The following is a 20,390-nucleotide window of genomic DNA, read 5'->3' on the forward strand; positions in this document are numbered from 1 at the left end:
AATTCGTCCGCTTGGTACTGTCAAGTTGAACGAGTTTGTAAAAAAAATTAAAACTTCAGAAATTTTCAATTTGGAAACGTTAGCTAAAATTGAGAAGATCCACAACCTCGTTGAGTAAACTTTTTTTTTTAATACATAAATTTCAAATTCACTCAACCTAACAGTTCTCATTTGCCAGGTATACTAAAACCGCACCACCCCATCGATTGCTCAACAGAGTTTAGTGATGAATGGAGGATGAAGGTGAAGAAAAAAAAAACGACGTACGCATTCCATTCATGGCGACGCAACGAAAAACGGGCGGCCAGACAAACGGTTTGGCCCTTTTTTAGTTGCTCCTACTAGCGCACTACACAATAACAAACAGACGGCTCAAATTACACACGTCACACACGCTGTACCGCAGGTAAAATACCTTCAAATATCTCGCGGGCAGGAATTTCAAGGATGGAAGTTTGGGAAAGTGAGCAACATTAAAAGTTTTCAAAAACACGTGGTTTATTTTTTAAATCTGAAAAAAAATATTTGACAATTTTGATGAACTAACAAAAAAGTAATGGGACTGATTGCCAAAAGAAGTTTCTATCCGAGGCTTTCATTGGCTTTCCCGAATTTAAACACTGACGCTGTTGTGCTATTTTCTCACACGTCACTTTTTGACGTCCCAGAAAAACGCTTTTTAATGTTTGACCTTGAATGAAAAAACTAGAGCGCGCAATGTGAACTTTTGACCAATTTTGTGCATTTTCCCAAAGCTTGGTTGCATTTAGTTGCCGAAGTCCCAAGTTATGATTAAAAATGATTACGGCATTCGGCCAGGTACGTGTGTCAAACGCGTTCTGACCTGAACCCCTTTCCCGAGCATGGGTAAATAACAAGGGAAATGCGTAATAATCCCTTTCTCTGGTATCAATACCAAATTTTGGTATTCCTGGACCCTTTAAAATTTGTCTTAAGGATTATGCAAGAGCAAAATGTGGTATCATACCAATTCAAGGTATTGTTTTGATATTGCAAAATTGCAGAATTTGTCAATGACTAACACCACATTTTGGTATTCTTTTGGTATTAAAGAGTTTTATCAAATTCCTCTGAAACTAAAATCCGCTAAAATGATGTCTCAAAGCGATGTCTCCGCTAAAATGATGTCTCATAGCGAATGCTTTCATTCAAAACCGGAAATTTCAAACTTGATTTTAAACATTTTTGATATACCCCCTATAGAAATGACTTGAAATTGTGGAAAATTTTCTAAGTCAGGATGGCACATTTTGGTATTATTTTGGTATTTAAGTGTTTTATCAAATTCCTCTGAAACTATGGGAAAATTTTGACCAGTTTTGACAAAATAATTAATTTTGTGCTAAAATGACTTGCAACCCAAAAATGTTAAAGATGATTTTAAAAATTAGTGTGATATACCCACTAATATTTTTTTCAAAAACGTTGAAATATCTCTAAGTCGGGATAACCAAATACTTTGAAAAACGAGTCAATCGACAGATTAATGAATTTTGGTGAATTTCAATTCAGTTTCATTTTAATAATACTTATTTTTCAATCTTGTTATTTTTCAGAAGCTTCAAGAACTTCAAGCACAGGCCGTTCATCAATGACAAATGCATTCGGTGTGGTGAAGAATATCACTAAGAACAACATGGAATCATCAGGTGAGTAGATTTGGCTGTTGCATATCATTTCCGTTTTTTCACTAACTGCAACTGCTGCACTAAAAATGGTATGAAAATACCAAATTTTGGTATTACTTGTTCAAATACCAGCGACCATAATGTGCTCTTAGTTGCCCAGTAATAGATGGTAAAATACCATGAAATCATACCAAAATCATGTATGTGAAAGACCACAGAAATACCAAAATATGATTTTCCAAGGGCGCGGGAATACCTAAAAATAAAACCATGGCAATACCAAGTTTTGGTATTCAAGCAATGTTCAAAATCCAGAAGACCTCAACTTGGTATTGAAATGGTTTTATTTTGAGGTATTATTTTACCCTTGGAATAACATGGTTTGGTATTGTTGTGCCCTTCCACATACAAGCTTTTGGTATGATTTCATGGTATTTTACCATCTATTACTGGGCAACCAAGGGCACATTTTGGTCGCTGTTATTTGCCCAAGTAATACCAAAATTTGGTATTCCCGTGTTATTTACCCCTGCTCGGGTTGTCCAGTTGTCGCACTTACAACATTTTTCAAGGTGTGTCAAGATCGCACGACAGGATTGAAACTTATTACGTATGAAAAGTGCAAAAATGCACGGAGTTTTTTCGGTTTTTATTGAATATCTCAGAATTGAAATCGAATTCTGGGGATTTGTGAATCTCAAAATATGAGGCATTGTGAGCTGCACGAAATGACGTTCTTAAATGAGTTTTGCCCAAAATGGACGTGCTGCAAGATAGTACGACAGCGAAGATATATAGAACAACATTCTTTAAAAAGTTTCGGAAATGCTTTGCTCTATTTTCAACACTGATTAAATCTGTACACCCCATGCAAAAAAAAAAACACCTAGCCCCTAATTTGAATACACACATTCGGTAATCCACGTCCTGCAACTTTCACTTTCGAGAGTGCTGTCAATTTCCTATAATTGACACTTGAGTTAGCACGCACAATGGTCCTGTCAATCAATGTCCGATTTTTCTTTTTTCGAAGGACCCCAAACCAGAAGGACCATCGAAAAAAGTGATTGCAAATTGCATTTTTTGTTCCTGTTGTTACCCAACCTCCCTCCCCGGTGTTGTTTGTTTGTCCGAAAAGCCGATAATATCTTATTTTGGGCACATGCTGATCACGAAAAAAAACGGTCAAAGGCTATTGTTACCGGTCCGGCTTCCGGGCTTTTTTTCTGGACCTTCGCTAATGATGATCCGAAAATATTGCCTAAAAAGCATATAAATAAAAAATTAACCTCACTTTCCCATGTGCGTATTGGATTGTCCAGGGCTCGTGCCAAAGCATCGATTCTGCACCATATTGGTGGCGATTGAATCCGATCGATCCCCTAGGGTGTGTGTGGGATTCGTTGCATTAATCCGCTTTTTTTTTGGTGAACAGCAGAGGCAAAAGCGTGGCGATCGAAATCATGGACCTTGTTATGCATTTCGGGACGGGGGTGCGGACGCGATTGGGCTTTGAAACTGGAATGGACCAGGTGTGTGGTATTTTAGCGAAAGAAGCGTTTTTGAACGTTGAAATTCACATTCACACATTGAACATCACATTATCAAAGCAATATGTATCCTTGCTTTAAAACAAATATTTTTTTATAAATTGTATAAATCCAACATACTTAACATTTCCAGTTTATTTATAATCATCAATTCTCTTGAAAAAATCTATAATCTTTTCAAATATTTATTTTAATATCCAAAAAAGTCTGAATTCGGTTACTTGAAATTTTCAAACAATTGTTCACCTATACAGGCACAAAAGAAGAACGAGGAGGTAGTACCTACAGTAACTACAAATATGGATACACCAGCGATGAACCTTCAGTCGAGAACAGAACACTGATGAAGTCTGCAAGTAGTAGACGAAATACGTATCTGTCAAGATATTAAAAATATATAGCGGAATTAAAAGGAACAACTCGTCTCTTTGTATTCACAATTGTTCACGTGATTCATTGATAATTTTGTCATTTAAATAAAATGGCAAACAGTTAATTTGATCTTAAAAATATGTACAACTTTTAACCACAAAAAAAACCTTTTTCAAATAATCTCAACTCATAGTTCTCAAACGTTTGAAACATTTTGGTCATCTTTCTAGTAAAACAAAGCATTTTTTTACAAATATTTTATTATTGTTTCATTTTCGATATGGTTTACGTTACGTTTTTAAGCATTATAAATAATTTCTGTTGAAAGTGTTTTATTACCATAAAATGTTTCAAATTTAACGCTAATTACCGTATCGGAAACAATTAAATAATAAGATCTAGTTCTTCTAACGTAATCCTGATCTAGAAATTTTGTGATTCCAACTTAATTTTGATTCAAATTTGTTATGGCAAACAAAAACGTTTTGATTTCGATTTTGCCCTTGGTTTGAAGGGTTAAAAAATATAAGCTTACCAACCAAATGTTACAGTTTATCCCATACTCAAATATCTTGGCGCTGGAGTATCGAAATTGCGATTTTTCTAAAGAAAAATGTTCGTGGTTTCTTTCATAACTTGATGGGGACTTTTGGAAAAGTACATTGTTTTTGATTTTTGACCACCTTATGTAATTAGTGGTCCACTTTTAGCGAGAATTACTCCTTTGCAAAACAACCCTTCAAATACAAAGTGTTGTAACGAGCTCAAAATCAAAATTTAGATTGTTGATTTTTCTTCAAAACTTTAACTAAACAAAACAAAATATTTTTTTTGCAATTCCGTCGTGAAACTACTTTCTTTTCCTGCCATTCTTGAACGACGAAATAGCCTACTTTTCTGTACCAAAAATAACAGAATCGAATAGCAACACTTTTCATCATTTTTACGATTTATTGAAAAAATATATGAAAATTTGACATAAAATTTCACTCAGTGTGTGTTTTTTGGAATTGCAAAATATGTTGTATGGAACTCGTTGCAAAACTTGATTTTTTCAGCACTCTTCGTATTTATCCAACTCAGTGAACCTCGTTGGATAAATGTACGACTCGTGCTGAAAAAATCCTCTTTTTGCAACTTGTTGCATAAACTACTATTAAATCACCCAAGGTTGAATAGAACCACCCTAAGCACCATATTTGAATTTTCAAATAAGCAATTTGAAAGAAGAGTACAAATCGCTAGGATTTGAAAGAAAAAGATTTTGGAAGGTATCGTGTTAACTTTTACGAAAGGTGGATCATTTTTACATTGCGTAACACTGGTAAAATAAATGATGTTACAGTAAAAAAGAAAATTTAACATAAATTATTTAGTTTTTATGAAATTTGATGCAATGATGGAATCCTAATTTATGGACAACTCACAAAGACTTAATCAAAGTAACCATTGAGTTCCTATACATAAAACCAATTTGTGGGATAATACTGCACTGTAAATGTAGTGAATTTCTCCTTTTTCACCTTGAAATCAAATAAAAAGTCTAAAAATGGACGGCATTTAAAAATCCCTACTTAGAACATTTTAGGAGTAAGAAATCTTGAAAGGGGACATCTTAAATTAACTTTCCCCATAAAAACATTTTAGGTACATTCAAATTCAATAATAAGTTCGTTTCAGCCAACCGTGCGGGGTGAAGTGATTTTTTAGTTATTTTTGGTGATAATGTAAGTTTTTTATTAAGTTTTCAAAAGAGGGGATGTTATTTACCCCAAATCAAGATAATATTATGATGAATTTACTTATTTGAACTAAGTAGGACTTATATTAATAAAAATTAATTTTTAGGGTTAAAAACCTTACCATTTTCGTATAAGTTTTAAGTCCGATTTTGGCAAAAATACTATTTTTAGTGATTTTGAATCAATTTCATCAGGAATAAATGTTATACAATTTGTTTGATTTTTTTTTTTCATACAAAAATGTGTGAAAACTTTAAAGCGCATCTCGCAAATTTCTTTTTTGGAAAAATAATGGTAAAAAAATAAGAAGAAGACGAATTTCAATAATTCTTAAAGCGTTAGCAAGGTAATCCCGAGCAGGGGTAAATAACACGGGAATACCAAATTTTGGTATTACTTGAGCAAATAACAGCGACCAAAATGTGTCCTTGGTTGCCCAGCAATAGATGGTAAAATACCATGAAATCATACCAAAAGCTTGTATGTGGAAGGGCACAACAATACCAAACCATGTTATTCCAAGGGTAAAATAATACCTCAAAATAGAACCATTTCAATACCAAGTTGAGGTCATCTGGATTTTTGAACATTGCTTGAATACCAAAACTTGGTATTGCCATGGTTTAATTTTTATGTATTCCCGCGCCCATGGAAAATCAGATTTTGGTATTCCTGTGGTCTTCCACATACATGTATTTGGTATGATTTCATGGTATTTTACCATCTATTACTGGGCAACCAAGGACACATTTTGGTCGCTGTTATTTGCTCAAGTAATACCAAAATTTGGTATTTTCATACCATTTTTAGTGCAGCAGTTGCAGTTAGTGAAAAAACAGAAAAGATCCATATGCAACAGCCAAATCTACTCACCTGGTGATTCCATGTTGTTCTTAGTGATATTCTTCACCACACCGAATGCATTTGTCATTGATGAACGGCCTGTGCATGATGTTCTTGAAGATTCTGAAAAATAACAAGATTGTAAAATAAGTGTTATTAAATTAAGACTGGATTGAAATTTACCAAAATTCAATAATCTTTTGATTGCCTCGTTTTTCAAATTATTTGGGTTTTTTTTTCAAGTCATTTTAGCGCAAAATTTATTATCAAATTGGTAAAAAAATCCCATAGTTTCAGAGAAAATTGATGAAACCTTTCAATACCAAAATAATACCAAAATGTGCCATCCTGACTTAGAAAATTTTCCACAATTTCAAGTCATTTCTTCAGGGGGTATATCAAAAATGTTTAAAATCAAATTTGAAATTTCCGGTTTTCAATGAAAGCATTTGCTTTGAGACATCATTTTAGCGCAAAATTAATTATTTTGTCAAAATTGGTCAAAATTTTCCCATAGTTTCAGAGGAATTTGATAAAACACTGTAATACCAAAAGAATACCAATATGTGGTGTTCGACCATTGACAAATTCTGCAATTTTGCAATATCAAAACAATACCTAAAATTGGTATGATACCACATTTTGCTCTTGCATAATCCTCAAGACAAATTTTAAAGGGTCCAGGAATACCAAAATTTGGTATTGATACCAGAGAAAGGTATTATTACGCATTTCCCTTGTTATTTACCCATGCTCGGGATTGGCTAGGCTTAATACTAGGTAAAAGGTTACAAAAATTTCGTTAAACTGAAGTTTTGTTAACCTTATTTTGTAAACTTCAAATATGATATCAAAATAGCTCAAAAGTGACTTTTATAATAATTTTCCAAAACTATTTTTTTTTTCACTTCAAAAATTGACCCTAAATCAAATCGAAACACTGAATATGAGCTTTTTAAGTTAAAATTAATTATTAAAAAGACTGGTGCGCACCTTTGCCCAGTGCGCACTTTTGCCGCGCAGAAAAAAATTGATACCTTTTTATCAAAAGGTTTAATATTTAGCTTGGAATTTCTACTTTATTTAATTTTAATTTGTTTAGTTAATGATTTTTTTTCCAACTCGTCCATAAATTTTCATGTAGATTGATTCAAATAAACAAAATAGTAGTTTTTGAAATTCTGAAAAACGCTTTTTGAGTGAAATTTCTTGTCTTTTTTTTTTTTTTAAAAAAAGGTTCAATAAACCAAATTTTCAGTTTTTGCTTTTTGAGTGTTTTTTAATACCCCTGACTCAAGGCGGTTTCAAAAACACTCAAAAAGCAAAAACTCGAAATTTGGTTTATTGGACCTCTTCAAACAAAAAAAAAAAAAAAACACCCCAGATGTGTTAAGTAAATTTAACGTTCAAAACTAAATAAAATTGAAAATATTTACTCTTCGACATAAGTGTTGAAAAGTTCAACTTTTCAGCACCCATTTCAGTGCTGAAAAGTTCAACTTTTCAGCATTCATTTTGAAAAGTGTTTCTATTCGAATCTTTTATTTTTTGTAAAGAAAAGTAGGCCGTTTTGTCGTTCTAGAATAACAGGAAAAGTAAACAGTTTCAAGACGGAATTGAAAAATAGTAGTTTATGCAACAAGTTGGAAAAAGAAGATTTTTTCAGCACGAGTTGGATAAGTACAACGAGTGCTGAAAAAGTCAAGTTTTGCAACAAGTTGCTTACAACATTTTTTGCAATTCCAAAAAAACGCTTTTTGAATGGAATTTTATGTCTATCATCCATGTGTTCAGTAAATTCATCGTTCAAAACAGAAAAAAATATTAAAAATTACTTAACGACACAAATGTTGAAAAGTTCAACTTTTCAGCATTCATTTCAGTGCTGAAAAGTAGATTTTTTCAGCACTGGTATTGAAAGGTATTAATTTTCCATTCTTATATTTTTAGTGGGGAAAAGTAGGCCGTTTCGTTTCTCCAGAAGGACAGGAAAACATGACAGTTTCACAGCGGAATTGCAAAAAAAAAGTATATTTTGATTGTTTTTACTTCAATTAATTAAAGTCAGAAACAGGCAAATATTCATAAATTTAATAAATTTTTAAATCTGTCTCAAACGTCACCACCAGTTGAAAAACTTCCTCTGCTCTACAGCACCACGTGTTGGAAACCCCTTTCCACGGACACGTGTAGCCACCATCACTGCCACGCTCATTCAATTTTCTAAACTTTCTAATTGACCCAATTTCAAGCAGCAGCAGCAGCATTGTCTTCGTGAGAACCACCATCCTTTTCGACGGTGGCGGCTTTTGATTGTTCTGATCAAAGTGAAATTACAGAACTTTGGAGTGAAGTTGGGCTTGGTGGGCTGAGCTGAGATGGTTTGGTTTGGAGGAACTCTTAAGTCCCCTAAAAAGAACTAGTCTTGAACTAGATTTGACAGGAAGTGAAGAGCAGCGAAAGTGATGAATTCGATGAACCACGCGGGTTTTGGCGGTTTACACTCAACACTATCAGTTATCAAGTTTTCCAGTGGCTTGGATTTCCTTTGTTTGTCAAATGAGGCTAAATTGAATTTTTGTAGTTCGTTATTCAAACTGTAAATCCTCGATTACTCATTGATTAGTCACGATTCTGAATTTAAATGGCACCCATTACGACCACCAGCGTGCGCCTCTAGAATCAAAACAAAAGTATCAAAACAACAAAATTCCAGAGCAAAACAAAAAAAAAAAAACGACAAACAGCCGTCATAACCTCGTTTCATTTTCTTATAATTCCATCGCCACACACTTCCGTCTTCGTTGACCACTAAGCCTGTGTGTGACTTTTCTATTTACGCACTTTTTTTTTTTCTTCAAAACAACGAACAAACACACAGACAAACAGAGAGACAAACGCGCATTCCTCAGCGTTCCGATTTCGTCACCCGCGAGCACCAACACAAATTTAAAGTCAAACGAAAAGGAAGAAGAAGAAAAAACAACATAAAAAACTGTTTAGTCATGTGGCGCTTGAGTTAGTAAATTTTCTGAGAAATGAATGGAATTTTTCGTTTTCGTTTTGCTGTTGACTTTTTTTTCAAGTGACTTTACCGTACTTGAATGAAAAGTATGAATGAATTTTCGGAGCAGCTCATATCAGCCCGAGTGAAATTGATAACATTTGTGTAAACACTGAACAAATAGGGATAGATAACTGTTGAGCAAACATTTCTAGAAAACTTCAAAACTTTGACATAAATAAATACAAAGAGGTAGAAAACTGCTCTATTTTCAGAATCGGAAATCTTCCATAAATCATTGTGCGTGTTCCCCCAATTTTTGAACACTTTGAAAGAATGGGGAAAAAAGTGCCAAGAAAACCTATTTTTGTGTTCGATTCCAGCGGACCGATATAGAATCCGGTCGTCGTCGTTGCTGGCTTCGGGGTCAGTGACAGTCGAGGAGTCGAACGAAACGAAAACAACAACTCTGGGTGTGTGTGGAAAATGGTTTGGGTGTTTGGGTGGTGAAAGATTGGAATTTCATTCACTACTATTAGTATGTAACGGGTCAATAGTAGAAACGAAACGGGATTTTTGTGTGGTTTCAAGCGGGGCTTTTAAGTAGCATGGGAGTAGAGATGTCCAGTTAGAAAAAAAGGAAAAAAAAATGATTAAAAAGATTTTAAAACCATCGCAGCTATGTTTGTAAGGATTTTTTTTTAGATTTTGAGACCTTTTTTATTTGCCTGTGAAAAAAATATAAGAATTGTAAGAAGAGGATTTTTGTTTCTTTCTTTGTCACAAATGTGGCAATTAGGGCACCAATACGACTTAAAGTTGGTTATTAATCGAATAATTTAAAAAAAAAAATCAAAGAGGCAAAATTTTAAACATTGAATAAGTTTCTGTAAACCTATACGCTTTTTGTAAAAGAAATGTCAAGTATATTTTTTAAATGTTAGTCAGGTAAGATTTTAGATAATAAATCTTTGAACTTTCGAATAACAGATAATACAAATTTTTAATTATCATGAATTCTTCAAAATAGATGGAATGAGATGAAAATTTGATATTCACTTCAAATTGTATAATCACCAAACAACCTAAAAGAAAAAATGGTCCTCGGATGCGTGATCAGGTCTAGGCAACTCCGATATCTCCGAATTCCGAAAAAACGTAGTTTTCGTCGAAAAAAAATACAAAAATAGTTTCCGAGTAGTGCGGTGCCTGTGTGGACGCTCAGTCCTGTTTTCTCGTGTTATTTTCCGTCTCTTTTGTGTCGCTGTTCGAGTGCATGGGGTGATTGGTCATTATAATTAAATAATGGCATCAGTAGTGCGGTGCCTGTGTGGACGCGCAGTCCTGTTTTTTCGTGTTATTTTCCGTCTCTTTTGTGTCGCTGTTCGAGTGCATGGGGTGATTGGTCATTATAAATAAATAATGGCATCAGTAGTGCGGTGCCTGTGTGGACGCGCAGTCCTGTTTTTTCGTGTTATTTTCCGTCTCTTTTGTGTCGCTGTTCGAGTGCATGGGGTGATTGGTCATTATAATTAAATAATGGCATCAGTAGTGCGGTGCCTGTGTGGACGCGCAGTCCTGTTTTTCGTGTTATTTTCCGTCTCTTTTGTGTCGCTGTTCGAGTGCATGGGGTGATTGGTCATTATAAATAAATAATGGCATCAGTAGTGCGGTGCCTGTGTGGACGCGCAGTCCTGTTTTTTCGTGTTATTTTCCGTCTCTTTTGTGTCGCTGTGCATGTGGTGATTGGTCATTATAATTAAATAATGGCATCAGTAGTGCGGTGCCTGTGTGGACGCGCAGTCCTGTTTTTTCGTGTTATTTTCCGTCTCTTTTATGTCGCTGTTCGAGTGCATGGGATTGGTCATTATAATTAAATAATGGCATCAGTAGTACGGTGCCTGTGTGGACGCTCAGTCCTGTTTTCTCGTGTTATTTTCCGTCTCTTTTGTGTCGCTGTTCGAGTGCATGGGGTGATTGGTCATTATAAATAAATAATGGCATCAGTAGTGCGGTGCCTGTGTGGACGCGCAGTCCTGTTTTTTCGTGTTATTTTCCATCTCTTTTGTGTCGCTATTTGTGTACATGGGGTGATTGGATTTCTTCTGATTCGTGTTGTTTTCATCTCTTTTGTGTCGCTGTTTGTGTGCATGGGGTGATTGGTCTTCTTCTTCTTCTTTTTTCTTTATTTTTAGTTCGCGCGTTCGTTGGCCAATGAGTTTATTTTTGTTTTGTTAGTTTTCGATAGAAACGATCCGAATTCTTTTTTTTTCGAGACAAGCAAGTCGTATTGCTGGATTAAGTCCTTTCTTTATCATCGATGATCGGAAGGCACGCCGACGAATATGTTTTAAGGCTTATGATATAAAATCATTTTAATGAATAAAGCCCTTCTTACATCACCGTTGATCAGAAGGCACGGCGACGAAGAATTTCTGGAGGATCGCGGTCGAATTAATACTATATTTAAACCCCTAGATAGGTATCTTTCGGATTCGATTGTGAGTAGCGGGACTTCGCGGTTACTATGCAACGTATTTTTTGGAGTCTTTTTATATTTTTAATTTATAAGTCCTTCTTTTATCATCGTTGATAGGAAGGCACGCCGCCGGTTAAGTTCGTTTAAGTTATTGTTTTAATTTCATTACAATCGGTTACGTGGTGTCCTGTTTTCTTTTCGTTTATATTCGTTGATCGTAATAATTTATTCCAACTGGCAGCTTTAGTATTAACTCATCTACTATTTTTGACATTTGCTCGCGTTATCTTAATTGTACCAACAGTAAAAATATACTGATAAGTCCAGCCCATAGCACTACCGCTCGGTTGGCACGCGTTCGATTAAAACAAACTTTTTAAATAATCAATTATTTATCTTTCCGCAGCCGGCTGCCTAAGATTTAAAATTTTCAACCGATAAACAAAATGCTCATGGTCACATCACTGCCACTCGTGAATCCTGACCTCATACCCATCTACTAACCCCTCAAAACTCATGTGATACTTTGTCGGAGAAGCAGTCGATTGGGCGGTCTCTATCACTCAAGTATCGGACTAACATTCCCATCCACTTCCCCGTGACTCTACCACTGGTCGTGGCCGGCGCCGGTATTGATCAGCATGATAGGGGCCTTTGAGAAGTTGCGAAGCGAGGAAAGATAGCTCCCACTTATCTTCCACGGCTCGTGGATGTAACTTCTGGAGGTCCTGGTCAATAACGGAGTAGCAACTGCGGGTGGGCACCTATGCTTATGCTTATGCTATGCTTATGCTAAAAAAAATACAAAAATAGTTTCCAAAATTCTGCCATTTTTAGTTACTTGATTGTTAAAATGTTTAACGACATGTAATTTTAAGAGAAATTTCATGAACTTTTCAAATCTACAATAACCCAGAAGGGTAATTTTTAATTTTGAACAAAACTTTTTATTCTGAAATATCGTGATTTTATTCTTTTATTTTCTAGATTTAACAATATTCTACAAAGTTGTAGAGCAAATATCAAATCAAATAACACATGTTTTACCGATTTCTTTAGAAGATTTAAGAAAGTTTAAAAAAAACTTTTTTTTATGGACCGTGGACAAAAGTCATACACCCCCCCCCCCTAAAGTATCCACGTGGTTTATGGATGGTCCCTAAATAAACCCAAACAACAAATAAAATGTTTATAGGACTCTTTTTTTTAAATATCATGAATTGACTGTAAACTTTTGCCAGACGATTTAAGACGATATATACGATAAAAAAAAAGTTATTTATTTTGAGTTTGAAAAATGCTACCGTAAAACGGGGTGACTTTGATAGGTTTGAGATTTTTCCGCAAAAGAAGAGAACAAATTAAATACGTACGGAATGGTTTGGAACCATACTGACCATGGTAGAGAAGTACTCAAAGTACCTCAAGAAGAACTTTTCATAACATTTTGAAAGGTTTAAAAAGTTAGTTAACTATTATTAGGAAAATGTTGATGAAAGGCATTATTTCAAACTTCTCAAAGTGTCATGATTTTCTCAATAAGAGAAGGTTAACTTATTTTGTAAATATTAAACAATATGTGTTTTTGAAACATAATTAAAAAAAAACACCAAATTTCTAAGCAATTTCAGAAGATCAAATTTCATATGAAATGTGAAAACTTCTGATTCGTGTTTCGAATTCAGTTTAAAATGTAATACAAATCGATAATTTTAAGAACAAATCTGAATTTAACGAATTTTAGGCAAAATTACGACTTTTCAGCAACTTAATATAAACATTGATTTTTTTTTCTTGAAAACTATGTCATCAACCTTAGTGATGGTTCATTTAACGTAAAAATGAAGTTTGAACACCTATAATCTTATTTTAACAAGAAAAACTATGACTTTGATAGTCACCCCGGAATTTAGAATGAGAATTTTTAACGTAACTATTTTTCTGAGCATTATAGAAAAATAACTTTTTCCAGAAATAGTGCATGAACTTTGTGTGGCCTACCCCAGTACATGTTTTGAAAATAATAATCTTGAGAAAACCTTTCCAGTTCGGAAATATTCCAAAAATAAATTGAAATCCTATCAAAGTCACCCCGGTTTACGGTACTAAAAATATTTTCAATGTCGATTGTTAAATGAAATATGCAATGAAATCTATTGTTAAAATATTCATCAATTTCATATGAAAGTTAAATTCAATAATTGAAAATGTCTCCAAATCAATCTGAAACCTTGGCCCAAATAATTCGAAAATTATTTTTGTTTTTCTACTAACATCTGCCCAAATCTACCAAATTTGGTGTAGTACTGTCAACTGTGGTCTGAATAGGGACAGCAGTTTTTAGAGCACTTGAAAGCTGGAAATTTGGAAAACGATGCTCTTTTTTTTGTTGCTCTGTGTCGGATCTATCCGAAACTAATCAAAAATATCTTATAATATAACAAGGCTAAAACAGCAGTTCCAATTCGCTCCTTGTGTCCCGTTTAGCCCCAGATGACGGTACAAACAATGTTAAAGTGAAAACTGAAAACAAATAATGTGATTTTTTTGCTTACAATCGATAAGACCACTTTCTGGAAGTAAGTAAATAATAACAAAATTCAAATTTGGTCAAACTAAAAATCATATAATGGGTCGTATAACTACTCAAAATTAAGTAGACATTTTTTTAATTTCATGTAGTGCAGATTCTTTTTTAATGAAATCCTAACTAATCAACGTGTTTTAATAAATGATTCGGCATTTTTTTTTTTGTTTGAGAATTTTACTGCTAAAATGAAGAGGACTGATGAAAATTCCTAAAAAAATATAAATAACTTTATATTTGTTAAGTTATTGGTTTGAAGGTTGCATTCTAACTTATTTCAACACATTTCCAAACAATTTCATAATTTTCATATTTTTATTAGGTCCTTTTCGGTGCTGGGCCCTGGTTAGGACCGAGTCGGCTTTTATAATTTTTAAAGCTAAGAGTAATTACAGAGGATCTTGTGTGTAAATGTGAAAGGGAGGCGATTGGTTGGCTCTGAGGCAACACTTTATGTTTAATATTTTTGTATGTAAAAAAGTAAATATTTCTTTTTTTTTTGTTGTTTCTATTTATTCTGAGCTAACAGCTGTGACAGCGTGAGAGGGTTACATTTTTTGCCATATTTATCAATCTTTGCTCTCCGGTTTGCAAAAGAATGCTAAGGCCATTGCAAATATTTTTTGAAATTTATTTACAATTTCAACTTGGTTTCAGTTGCAGTTTGTTATGTTTTTCATAATCACTTATTTTCTGCAGCATTTGGATGACAGAAAATGAGTTGAGATTTGTTTTTTTTTTAAGTTTTATTACTTATTAAAATATGTAATAAAATGATTGAAAAAAAATATTTGGGGTCTTAGAATAAAGTTAAAATTGTTAATTGTATTGTTTATAATTAAAAGGTTGATTTTTCCAAATACAGTTACACTTTTTACGCGCATAATAATTTTTAAATTAGTTTTTTATCAATCAAATTCAAGGTGCGTAGCCTTTCCATATGAAAAGTCTTTATGTTGAAAGAATTTTCCAAAGTGACCAGAATTGATTAATCTAGTCAATTTATGATTGTTGCATTTAAATAAGAAAAAGTGATAATGTATGTTCATTAAAATTATTGAACCTATTTTATGACATTGTCAACGTGTTTCAGTAATATTTCATGATATCATCGAGTTGCCTTTCGGAAATCAAAGATACAAACTGATCATCCCAAAAACGGCAGAAACGCACCATAGAAAAAACAACATGCTTCACTGGCGAACCCTCCTCCTAATGCTACGCACTCATGTGATTCAAATAAGAATACTCGTCTGCCGCCCCCTTCTCCCAATATGCTCTGGGTCCCTTCTGCTTCTGCGCCAAACAACAACAACAACGGCAGCAATGTTGAACACATCCCGTTGAAGAACCAACTCACTCCAACACCATTAGCCAGCCCATGAGGGTCCCTCACACACCAGCAAAAACCCGACGATAAGAAACGTGCTCACGTCGTAAACATCAAAACAAAGTTTGGAAATCTATTTCAACACACAGATGCTCAACGCATGCTTTGATTGTGTGGTGTTGTTTACCAGCTGAAATGTGCGAGTGAGAGAGGGAGAGGGGAGCGACCGTAAATCGTCGGCCGTCCTTGACGTCGTCGTCGTCGTTGTGTGGAGGAGAGCATAATGCGTTGATGCTGTCTCGTTTGGACACAACTGCTGCGTAGAATGTGCGTGCGGTGGAAAAAAGACAGTGGTGGTGGGCTTGTTGAATTAATTGGAGGGTAATATATAATAATATAATAAGTTAATAATATAAGTTAAATAAAATTCAGTAATTCATACATCCAATGAAATGTTCTACTAAGAGGTATGTTTTTCCAAGGTCATTTTTTTTTGTTAGTCTTGTGATGATACGACCCCATTTTTTTGAAAAATTCGAAAAAATATGATTTGGAAATTTGATGTCAAAACGATTTTTATATAAAATTGGATGCCAATTTTGATGGCGTTTTAAAAAAAGTACTTATCATCAAAAGTAATTACAAGGAAAGTTATAAAACTTCTGTCATTTTTCGTTACTCAACTGTAATAAATGATAAGATATGTCATTAGAAGGATAATTTAATTTAATTTTTCGTACACATTAAATGTTAAAATTTCGTGATTCACTTTGCTAGGATATTTTTTTGAGTGTATCAATGTTCTGCAAATATGTGAAGCAGACAATTACACAAATTTTTACGTGTATAAATATGAGGTTTGCTTGTAACCACCATGCGTTATACGATCCTAAAAAAATAAATTGTAAAATTTGTAAATTGAAATGAAAATTGCAAAACAACTCATTTGCCTAATTTTGGGGAATAAAGATGTATTTGCTTTCAATGCAAAAACAATGTGTTTGAATTGGTACAACAAGTCCTTGATCATTTTGTTATCACGTTAAACTCAGGTGAATCGAAACTAAAGTATCAATAATTAGGTACAGCAGTCATTACGAACACTTAAGAGCTTTAAATTTTGAAATCGATTTACGATATTAGATATATTATGTCTGTTCTATACAAAATAATCAAAATCAAATCAAATTATTCACTCTACAGCATTGCCTTGGCGTTCTCGATTGCGAGATTCCTACTCGAAACTAGGTGTCCGAAGGTTTGGTTGTTGAGGCAACCGCAAACTTCTTTTTACACCTTAGCTTCCATCCACCCCGGGATTCGAACTGACGACCTATGAGTCCAACTGCCTACCAGCGACTCCACCGAAGCAGAACCCAGGGAGACGACTCCTACACCTGGATTGAGCTAACGACCTAACCCTCTAGGTTAGACCGGGCCCACATTTACTTCCCCATCCGACGGAAGGCGTGGTCAGACAAATATCGTCTCAAAATTTGCCACCGGGTCCTTCTGGGATCGAACCCAGGCCAGCTGGGTTAGAGGCAACCACGCTTACCCCTACACCACGGTCCCGGCTTGATGTTATAGAATAAAATTTTAAAATATGACCAAATTTTACGCATTTAGGGTAGAGTAGTCATCAATGAGACACGGGGAACAATGATAAAATGGCTCTCACAAGTCGAAGTTTCAACCAATCAGGCTCATATTTGGGGGAAAGGTGTGTCTACTGGATACACGTCTGCCATATTAGTGGCTTTGGTTATGGACGCTCCTTGAAAAGTTATTCATAAATGTTTGATTCTGGGGTGTAAAAGTAAATTATGGACAAAAATTACTTTTTCGCTCGTAGGCTGCCATTTACACCAAAACTAATATTTCTTCAAATTTCTTTCGACGTTCCATAGGGATTAAGTTGGGCTACAATGTCCTTTCATTAGATTTGGCCTAAATTTAGAATAAACTCAGAATCCAAGGCTGTCTCATTGTTCCCCACTCATTTCAGCCCATGGGTAACAATGAGACACTTTGATTTTTCTTCAATAAACTTTTCAAAATCGATGGAAATCTTTCAAAACATGAATTAAAAGTGATTTTTGGCATATTTATAGAGTTTAAACTTCATTAAACCAAAAATACAAAGTTATTTGGTATTAATATACAGTATGTAAAAAAAGTATTTACACCCCTTGGGCACTATGCACATTTTGTGATGAAACATGTAAAAAATTTAAAGTTTGACAGGAACCTAGGACTACGTTTTGTTCAGAAACTCATGCCAAACATTTTGCTTCAAAAAGCTCATGAAAAGATGATTTCTATAAAAAGTTATATAACAAATACTATTACGAAAATAAAAAGGTGCAAAAAGTTTGTACACCTTTCGAAAAATTTACATAAATAATGTTATTTGTTGACAAATCACCATAAATCCAGTCTCCCAACTCCAAATAGGCATCCTTGACTGATTAAAAATAATTTGGATTGAATATAAAGTTTACTAACTACTTAGTATAAAAGTTTATATAACTCTGGAAATTCTATAGAAAACTTATCTTAACTTAATTTTGAAATCTTCTAATTCAACTAAATGTCAATATATTACCATAGAATTGCAAAATAAACATTTGGGAGTGGGTATAACACCGTTTTGGGGGTCTTTGTATCGCTAGAATAGATTTTTCGTTGGAATTTCGTAACAACCCGGAATTACGTCGTCGGAAAATCCGCCGGCATCCGAACCGGTCCACAATTCACAAGTCAACCTATGTGGAATCGGAAAGGGCATAAAATTTCCGATCTTTTGATACCCAAACATCTAGGTTTTCTTTAAAACCTACGTTTTTAAATACCTGGGCAAAAAGTAAGTTTGATCCACGAGAACAAAAATTACGAAATTCCATACATTTTTGACAGGTTGCTCAAACGAAACCATAACAACGTTTTTGCTTAGGTATTTAAAAACGTTGGTTTTATAGAAAACCTGGATGTATGGGTATCAAAAGATCGGAAATTTTATGCCCTTTCTGATGCCACATAGGTTGACTTGTGAATTGTGGACCGGTTCAGATGCCGGCGGATTTTCCGACGACGTAATTCCGGGTTGGTACGAAATTCCAACGAAAAATCTATCGATACAAATACCCCAAAACGGTGTTATACTCACTCCAAAATGTTTATTTAGCAATTCTATGGTAATATATTGACATTTAGTTGAATTAGAAGATTTCAAAATTAAGTTAAGATAAGTTTTATATAGAATTTCCAGAGTTATATAAACTTTTATACTAAGTAGTTAGTAAACTTTATATTCAATCCAAATTATTTTTAATCAGTCAAAGATGCCTATTTGGAGTTGGGAGACTGGATTTATGGTGATTTGTCAACAAATAACATTATTTATGTAAATTTTTCGAAAGGTGTACAAACTTTTTTTGCACCTTTTTTATTTTCGTAATAGTATTTGTTATATAACTTTTTATAGAAATCATCTTTTCATGAGCTTTTTGTAGCAAAATGTCTGGCATGAGTTTCTGAACAAAACGTAGTACTAGGTTTCTGTCAACATTAAATTGTTTAGATGTTTCATCACAATATGTACATAGTGCCCAAGGGGTGTAAATACTTTTTTTACATACTGTATGGATTTTACAAAATTGAAATACTTTTTAGTGTAACTTTTGTTATTAAAAGTTTCATGTTGGCAAAATTGCTCTAAAATGTTCAAGGCAAGTCACCTGCAATGGAACAATACAAAAACATGATGTTTTGCTAGAAAAATGTTGATTTTCGTAGAGTGTCTCATTGTTCCCCACCTGTCTCATTGTTCCTGCCAAGTGCGTCTACAATGAGACAGTTGAATAACTCTGGCTGTAGATGTCGGATCGATCTCATATTTTTGTCAATGTTAGAACACATTAAAAGAAAGATAATGCAACTAAAAGCTCATTAAAACATGCTGATGAAAAAATTAGAAAAATCGTTGAAAGTTGAAAACCAAAAGTGTCTCATTGATGACTACCCTACCCTACAGTAGAAAAAATTCTATGTACATGTGTATTTTTTTATTCATGTTACAAAATTGTTTTGGTGTCAATGTAATTTGATAATTTTATCAAAAAACTAACTTAATCCACCTATGTGGTTGATGCCTTCCTCACTTTTTACCAAAAATGGGTATATGAGTGGTTTCATCATTTTTTTAGATCCAGAAAAAAAGAACACAATGTATAACTTATTTGGTCATAACTCGAGACAGGGTTGCCAGATCTTCAATGTCTTGGACTCATTGGAAAGGCCTTTCAATTACCTAACCAACGATAGATCGGATGATGGATCCGGACATAGTTTACATACATTTAAGTGAGATCCGGCTTCAAAAAAGTACATAAATATCACTTAAGTGGTCATAACTCGAGACAGGGTTGCCAGATCTTCAATGTCTTGGACTCATTGGAAAGGCCTTTCAATTACATAACCAACGATGGGTCGAATGATGGATCCAGACATAGTTTACATACATTTAAGTGAGATCCGGCTTTAAAAAAGTTCATAAATATCACTTAAGTGGTCATAACTCGAGACAGGGTTGCCAGATCTTCAATGTCTTGGACTCATTGGAAAGGTCTTTCGATTACCTAACCAACGATGGGTCGGATGATGGATCCGGGCATAGTTTACATGAATTTAAGTAAGATCCGGCTTCAAAAAAGTACATAAATATCACTTAAGTGGGCATAACTCGAGACAGGGTTGCCAGATCTTCAATGTCTTGGACTCATTAGAAAGGCCTTTCAATTACCTAACCAACGATGGGTCGGATGATGGATCC

This window comes from Culex quinquefasciatus, chromosome 3 (genome assembly GCF_015732765.1).
Source record: "Culex quinquefasciatus strain JHB chromosome 3, VPISU_Cqui_1.0_pri_paternal, whole genome shotgun sequence".
Classification (NCBI taxonomy): domain Eukaryota; kingdom Metazoa; phylum Arthropoda; class Insecta; order Diptera; family Culicidae; genus Culex; species Culex quinquefasciatus.